Source organism: Neomonachus schauinslandi, chromosome 2 (assembly GCF_002201575.2).
Source record: "Neomonachus schauinslandi chromosome 2, ASM220157v2, whole genome shotgun sequence".
Taxonomy (NCBI): domain Eukaryota; kingdom Metazoa; phylum Chordata; class Mammalia; order Carnivora; family Phocidae; genus Neomonachus; species Neomonachus schauinslandi.
The window spans coordinates 101,678,689-101,687,361 of NC_058404.1; positions in this window are offsets into that span (position 1 = coordinate 101,678,689).

Genomic DNA, 8,673 nt, shown 5'->3' on the forward strand with positions numbered 1-8,673 from the left:
TTCTTTCTTTCTTTCTTTCTTTCTTTCTTTCTTTCTTTCTTTCTTTCCCTCACTTTCCTCCCTCCCTCCCTCCCTCTACCTCTCTCTTCCTTTCCTTCCTTTCCTTTCCTTTCCTTTCTTTTTCTTTTCCCTTCCCATATGTTCATCTGTTTTGTCTTCTAAATTTCACATATGAGTGAAATCATATGGTTTTTGTCTTTCTCTGACTTATTTCGCTTAGCATAATATACTCTAGTTCCATCCACGTCATTCCAATTGGCAAGATTTCATTATTTTTGATGTCTGAGTAATATTTCAGTGTGTGTGTGTGTGTGTGTGTGTGTGTATGTGTGTGTATGTGAGACAACTTCTTTATTCATTTATCAGTCAAGGATATTTGGGCTCTTTCCATAAGTGCACTATTGTTGATAATGCTGTTATAAACATTGGGGTTCATGTACCTCTTCGAGTCAATATTTTTGTATCCTTTGGGTAAATACCTAGTAGGGCAATTGCTGGATCGCAGGGTAGTTCTATGTTTAACTTTTTGAGGAACCTCCATATTGTTTTCCAGAGTGGCCGCACCAGTTTAATTTTGTTTTTTATTTCATCATACGGAAGTTTAAAATTATATATACATACTGTTTACTCTCTGTAACTATACACTGTAATAGAACAATTGTCTCCTCATTTCTTGGCTGTTGTTCGGGGGGGGGGGTGTGTGTGTGCATTTCACATGAGAAGTTAAGAATCAATCTGTCAATTTCCATTAAATAAAATTCCTTTGGATTTTGGTTGGGATTGCATTGAATTTCTACATTAAATTTGGGGGAAAATTGACATCTTTTTTTTTTTTAAAGATTTTATTTATTTATTTGTCAGAGAGAGAGAGAGAGCACAAGCAGGGGGAGCGGCAGGCAGAGGGAGAAGCAGGCTCTTGGCTGAGCAGGGAGCCCGACGTGGGGCTCCATCCCAGGACCCTGGGATCATGACGCGAGCCGAAGGCAGACGCTTAACTGACTGAGCCACCCAGGTGTCCCTTGACATCTTTTTTGTATCTTTTGGTGATGGCTTAGATTGTTTATTTCATATGGGCAATCTTGGATATTCCTGCTTAAGTTTATGTTTAAGCATTTTATAGTTTTGGTTGATGATATATAGGGGTTGTTTAGTAGCTATTGCTCATAAAAGAAAGCAATTTATTTTTATACATTGATCTTATATCTGGATCCTTATTAAACTCTTCTATTCATTGTAATAATATATTTTTTCAGTGATTTTCTCGGATTTCCTAGGTGTTCAATCATATTGTACAAATAATGAGTTTTGTTTATTTGCAACCTGCATTTATGCAGTTTATTTCTTTTCGTAGAACAATGACCAGGACAGCTAGTACAACATTAAGTACTACTGGTGATAATGGGCATTCTTGTCTTTTATCTTATTCCTAATTTAAATGATTACACTTCTAATGTGTAACCTTTAAGTATTATATTTGTTACAATTTTCCTATGTTTTTCTCTTCTTTTTTTTTTCATTTTTTCATGTGAACGTTTGTTGTTTTCTGACCTGTTTTCTTTTTCTCAACAATATGTTTTGAGTAGCTTTCCAAATCCAGAAGTATATAGATAAATAATTTTAAATGTCTGCATAGTATTTCATTGAATATACATACTAAAATTTATTTACCTAGTCTTCTATTGGTAAACAAGTATATATATTTAACATGTTAATATATATGTATATAAGCTACACTGCTTTGAATCTCTTTGTACAAACAACCTTCGCATCTGTTTGATTCCTGACAGTTGGATAGCTTGTGTTAAATGTAAGGGTGGTATCTAACTAACTTTATTGTGCATTGTTACATACTGTTGAGGGCTGAATTGCCCTCCAGAAAGGATATACCAATTTATACTGATATCAACAGTGAAGGAGTGTGCCCATTTTCCTCTCACCCCTGCCAACTCTGCATTTTGAGGATCTTTTTACTCTACAAATTTGTTAGGTAAAAAGTGATCATTTGTTGCTTTTATTAGCATTCATTTTGTTATTAGTTTGAACATTGATAATTTCTCTTTCTTCTTTTGTGAGTTGCCTATTCATATCTTGCCCTTTCTTCCTATTAGGGCATTCTTTAGTTCCTTATGGATGTTTTGTTGATATTTATTTTTATTCCCTTGGAGAACGTTATTTTTTTATAATTAGGAAGACAATGAGGTTAAATCACACTTCCCTCCCTAACTACCAGTCAGTCTCCATTTCTTCTTTATGGTTACTAGATTCTTATGTATACTTCTAGACTTATGAAATATATATTCATACATATATATCTTTTTTATTCACACGAATGAAGCCGCACTATTTGCACATTGTTTTGTACCTTGCATTAAAAATACTTACTGAGCACTCACTATGTACCAGGCACAATCCTACTTTTTTTTTTTTTAAAAGATTTTATTTATTTATTTGAGAGAGAGAGAGAGAGTACAAGCGGGGAGGAGGGTCAGAAGGAGAGGGAGAAGCAGACTCACCACTGAGCAGGGATCCCAAAATGGGGCTCGATCCCAGGAGTCTGAGATCATGACCTGAGCCAAAGGCAGATGCTTAAGTGACTGAGCCACACAGACGCCCTCACAATCCTGCTTATTTGGGATATATTAGTGAACAAAAAAGATAATTCCTTCCCTCATAGAGTTTACTTGTATTCTGTATGTAGGGCTGCCTGTTTTTAACTGCTCTATAGTATTCCATGGGTAAAGGAAGCATAATTTACTTATCCAATTCTTTCTTAATACATATCTAGTTGTTTCTAGGTGTTTGCTATTACTAACAACACTACATAATTTTTTGACATAAATCTTTAATCAATATGTCCATATATCTAGAGGATAAAATCCTAGATGTGGAATTTCTGGGTATGTGTATTGTGTAAAGTTTTTTGTTGTAGAAATCAGAAACATAAAAGTAAAGGGAATATTGCTTCAAATTTATTTTCTTTGATCATTACAAAATCTTACTTATTTTTATTTGTTCTAAATAATTTTCCATGTATGGATACACTATATTTTGTTTGTTTATCCATTCACATATTAAAGGACATCTTGGTTGCTTTGAAGTTTTGGTAATTATGAATAAAGCTCTGCCATTCTGTTTGCTTTCTTCTGGAAACTGTCCAATTTGATAATATTCCACTTAAAAAGTGGGCTGTTTTGCATGGGTGTGGCTAAAATAAGTCCTCTCATATACTCAGGTAGAAGTTGGAATCTGAAGAGATACACCGGAGGGCAATTTGGCATATCTATTAACATTTAAACTGCATACGAGCAGGAATTCCCCTCTTCCTATCTCTTATAGAGAAATGCAGATGTGCAATAGGTAACGTTTACATCTGGCAGTCAGTCCATTTACAATAGGTCAGCAGCTGGAAGTAAAGGAAGCTGGGCCCCGTGGATTAGAGCAAAGGGTAAGCCTCCCCGACTTGCCAGAATTAGAGAGCAAGGCAAAGAAACTGAGGCAGAAACCTAGTCATATGGTCTAGCCTAACACAGTGAGGAGTAGAAATAGGTTGTGAATCAGAGTTTTACCTCAGGCTCACTGGCTGTCTGGTTGGTGACAGAAGAGCTGATTCCAGTTTCCCCGTTGCCAACACGAGTCGGCAGGCTGAGACGGCTGGTACACTTTCTAACCCGGTCGGCACAGCAAATTCTTGCCAACAGAGGCTGGGGTTGAAGGAACTGGAAACCTTCATCCAGAATATTACCTCCACCCATGCAAAATATGAAACATGATTCAGTGGTTTTCAGATGGCTTAATTTCTAAGTGTTTTACAAACTATTTTTTCCTCTCTCTCTCTTTTTTTCTCCTCTCTCTCTTTTTTTTTAAAGAAAGAGAGTGGGGGGGGGGCAAGGGAGAGGGAGAGAATCTCAAGCAGACTCCGCCCTGAGCCCGAAGGCTGACAGGGGGCTCGATCCCAAGACCCTGAGATCATGACCTGAGAAGAAATCAAGAGTTGGATGCTCAACCCACTGAGCCACCCAGGCGCCCCTACAAACTATATTTTTAAAGATAGAATTTTGATGTGGATTGACATTAAGCACTCCTTCATAATTTCCAGAATCCTCTCTTTACCCCTACTCACTCTGCCTGCCTTTTGAAAACACGACCATTTTCCTGCCTCCAAAATCAAAGTTCCCACCCCGTTGCCCATGATTTCTCTGCATGCCTTGCAGCCCTGGTGTGAAAGCACCTCTGCCAGGCTTGGCTTCTCAGAACCCCAGCAAGGGAAGGAGGGCATTTGGATCCCAGCTTTTCTGATCGCTGAAATCACCAATTGCTCCACTGTTTGCCTCTGTGCCAGTTTTTCCTCAGACTTAAACTGCATTATTATATCTGATATTGGGCCAGCTTACCTATCTTGTAAGAATTTCATTTTTCTTTCTCATTTTACTTTCAACTGAAATGGTCTCGCAATGATCATTTATGAATTTCTCTCAGTCTCTATCGGCTAGCTCTAATCTGTTAAAGAGACGTTGCTTAAAACCTTAGACAACGGGGGCGCCTGGGTGGCTCAGTTGGTTAAGCAACTGCCTTCGGCTCAGGTCATGATCCTGGAGTCCCGGAATCGAGTCCCACATCGGGCTCCCTGCTCGGCGGGGAGTCTGCTTCTCCCTCTGACCCTCCCCCCTCTCATGCTCTCTCTCTCTATCTCATTCTCTCTCTCAAATAAATAAATAAAATCTTTAAAAAAAAAAAATTTTTTTAAAACCTTAGACAACGGAGCCAGACTCTTGCGTTTACATCCCCCGTCCATCACTTCTCTGTGCTTCAGTTTACCATCTGAATACTGCCAAATACCTTGAGCATATGTGACCATATGTGACATATATTACATGCTCAATAAATGTTAGCTAGTCTTTCTAAATTCGACAAGGTATACTTCTTCCAACACTTTATTTTAGGTAATTGTTCCATCTCCCAAGAGCTTCTTTTGTCTGATACAGCACTCATTTTCCTTTGCTAAAATTTCAGGTTAACTTGATTTATAACCTATGTTTTGTTAATTTATATATAGACATGTGAGTTTGTGGTACTGCCCCTAATTCGACACTTTGTTTTTTTGCCAAGACTTATCGGTCCGCTCCCATGCTATTGTTCTTCTCATGTCATACCTGGTATTCTCTGGAGGTGTACAGTTTTAGCTGGGCATTTTTCCTGCCCTGCATATGTCAGATTGGTACCTTCCTGCCAAATGTGTTCTTTCCAGCCCATGCAAACACACTCCAGCCGCTACGGGAGCCCACTGGCCCAGAACTCTAAATTCATCCCTACCCATAAAGGAAGCTGGCTGGTCACGTCTCACATCCTTCTTTATCTTGCAAAGTCACAGCCTTTTCCTGGAAGTCAAGATAAAAACACATCCTGTGCCCTGGGGTTCTTCAGCTTTCTGCCCAGAACTTCAAAATGCACAGAGAGACATTTTGGAGAGTTCCGCCTATATTCTGTGTGCTCTGATGAACCATTAGAAGTTAGTAGTACTAAGAGGATTTGATCAATGTCGGCAGACTCTGATCTAACTTGGATATGATCAAGAGCCAAACATATATGGGCACATAGCTAATGAGTATCTGAGTAGTCAGGGAGCAGAGAGATGCAAGGTTAGGCTCTAAATATTTCTAGTGTGAAAGTTCTGATGTTCAGGAGGGTCTGAAGGGTTATATACTCATTATGTTTGTGAGGTTTCTGCCCACCCAGGCAGCTGAAGATGCTCCCAGGGTCTCCACACATGTGCCCTCTCCAGCGCAGGTTCTGTGATGAAGAACAAGGACAGCAGGGACTGCAGTGTTTTTCATATTCATTAGACCTAGAGATTTTATTTCATGTAGAGAGATTCTGAATTATAATAGAAACCTTTTCCATATGTATAATCTTAAAGGAGTCCTTTCTCCTGAAGGAATTTATAATGTATAACAAGAGGCGAGCTCAGACCTCAGATGTGAGCTTCTCCCCACATTCATTAAATTCCTAGCCTCTCTCTCTATTTTTATCTGGGAAACCTTCGTGCTAGGAGGGGGAGTCTGCCTTTAGGATTTCATCTTACCCCTCAGATCTGCCCTCAAAAGTCACAGTTCCCTTCAAAAGGGGGACTTTGAGTCGTCTTTTGGCGATTTCCACTGGCACCCACCACGTGTCTTCATCTTGGGGGAACAATAATACGAGTGTCTGTAATGTTAAGTGTTTACCACGTAGCGGGCACTGTGCTCAGGTGTGTTACTCAGTCTCCAACACACCCCCGAGGAGGGTGCCATTATTATGCCATGTTATTTTCCCCTTACCTCCTTTCTTCTTTACACTTTGCACCCACAGCATATGGTGTCCCTAAATCACCCTTGACTTTGGGTCCCGGGGTCCTTTGCTGTGACCAGAGGACTCAGCAGCCCCATTTTGGGGAACACATTGCCAACCCGATCTCAATACTTTATTCGGCCCATGAGCTCTTATGGCCACCAGATGGGAGTATTGGGATTATAAAGAACTCTCTCTCTGTCTCTCTCTCTCTCTCTCTCAAACAAATAAAAATAAATAATCTTAAAAAAAAAGAACTCTTCAGAAAACAAATTCAGTGCGATTGTAAATCCACCTCGAGCAGTTTTGCATGTGATTTTAGTAGATAAAATGCCTGTCTAAATCAAAGCCAAACTTCTTTTGTAGAAGCACATTTTAACTATTTCAAGATACCAGAAAGTGAGTTGTATCAGGAGCATTGAATTGTTTTGAAGATGTTAGAACTCAACACACACCCACCCTTAAGCACAAACATTCTTAGATTTACAGTTCTTATTGTTAGTTCTAATGGTTTCCCGTAAATGCATAGTTTAGCATTTCCTAGGCTGGTGCTTCTCACATTTGCTCCCAGTGGCAGAGGAGAGAGTAAACAAGTCTTCCAAGAACTGTGGACTCACCTACAGTGGCCCCTTGGGAAAAACAATGCCTTTGAAGTCTCAGGTTTCACTTCACAAGTTGTGTGGATTTTAATACATATCAGTGTTTTTAATTAAAAAAACGACATTAAGTAACATGGCCGTGGCTGGGAAATGCGGCATGCTTATCTCACAGTCAGTTTTGGGAGACTGGTACGAAAATTTCTGGAAGGGCAGGAAAGGAGTAGACGTGCCAGTAGGGAGCTTTTCAATGTTTGCCTCCCTTGGGATTTTCTGGTGGTTATCTTCTGTGGTGTTTCATTTCTATTTGCTCCTGAGATTCTCTTTCATTCTGCATCTTGGCCTTTCATATTTTTGGCTATTTTTATTAATATTTTGGCTATTTTTCCAACGAGCATGGTCTTACAAAAACGGGGCTCAATTTTTGGCCTTCAGCAATGCCCTTTCTTCAATTCCCAGGATTACTTACTCTTACTTTCATGAGTCCCAGACTCCTTCCTAAATTAAACCTTTCTGATGATTCAACTTTCTTTCACTTCCTCATCTCAATACTGTTCACTTTGTAAGATTTTTTTGTTTCTCATTTCAATACTGTCCACTTTGTAAGATTTTTTGTTTGTTTTAAAAATAACTAAATTACATATATATGTATATATGTATATATATAGCAGTCCCACATCTTTTATTTATTTATTTATTTATTTTAAAGATTTTTTTTTTTTGGTACACATTTAGTTTTATTGTAACAAAGCAACTTGTACACTTTTAACGTTTAAAACTGAGCATCATCTTTCCTTTCCAGTGAAACAAAAAGAAAATTTAAAAATGAACAGGAACAAAATTACAATAGAGAATGTCAATTCCAAGTAAGATCCTACAGGTTCTGCTGATTCTCCCATCGAGTGGCAGGGCTCAAGTCATCATTAGGAGAGAGTTTTATTTTATTTTATATTTTTAGATTTTATTTATTTATTTGACAGAGAGAGAGACACAGCGAGAGAGGGAACACAAGAGAGGGAACACAAGAAGCAGGCTTCCCGCAGAGCAGGGAGCCTGATGCGGGGCTTGAACCCAGGACCCTGGGATCATGACCTGAGCCGAAGGCAGACGCTTAATGACTGAGCCACCCAGGGAGAGAGTTTTATTTTAAAAGTGTCATCTTAAACTGCAAGGATGTCCGTTAAACATCACAATTAAACATGCCAAAGGAGAAGCCATGTTGTCAAAATGCCCACTTAACCCACCCAAACATCTCAAACCCACCCTTTGCTGTCCTTCTATAACCCCATTTTTTAAAGTTTTTTTTTTTCTTTTCTTTAAACAAGAGAAAGTAGACAGGTACATGTTGGTAAATGCTAACTGTCCCTATTCACATAGAGACACAGTGTAATCTCTGAGCCCAATATACAGAGAAAGGAGGAAAAAAGCTAGAATTCTATGCACTACTACACAGGGGCCTAGCACCCTCCAGCTTCCAGCAGAGCTAAGGGAGCAGAAGGTTTTTCTTTTTTCCCACAGAGCACGGTGGTGTTGATTCCATAAAGTTTTTGTTGAGACAGGAAGGGATAAAAATGAATTTGGAACAGAAAGGGGTAGAGATTCTTTTCCCACTGTATTCTGCTCAAGGTATTTCCCCCCAAAATAAGTTGAGAACCATGGTATAAAGGGAGAGAAAAGAGACTTCAAAAAACAGGGCGAATGAGCACAAGAGGAGAAAAAAAAAAAAAAAAAAAAAAAAAAAAAAAAAAAAAAA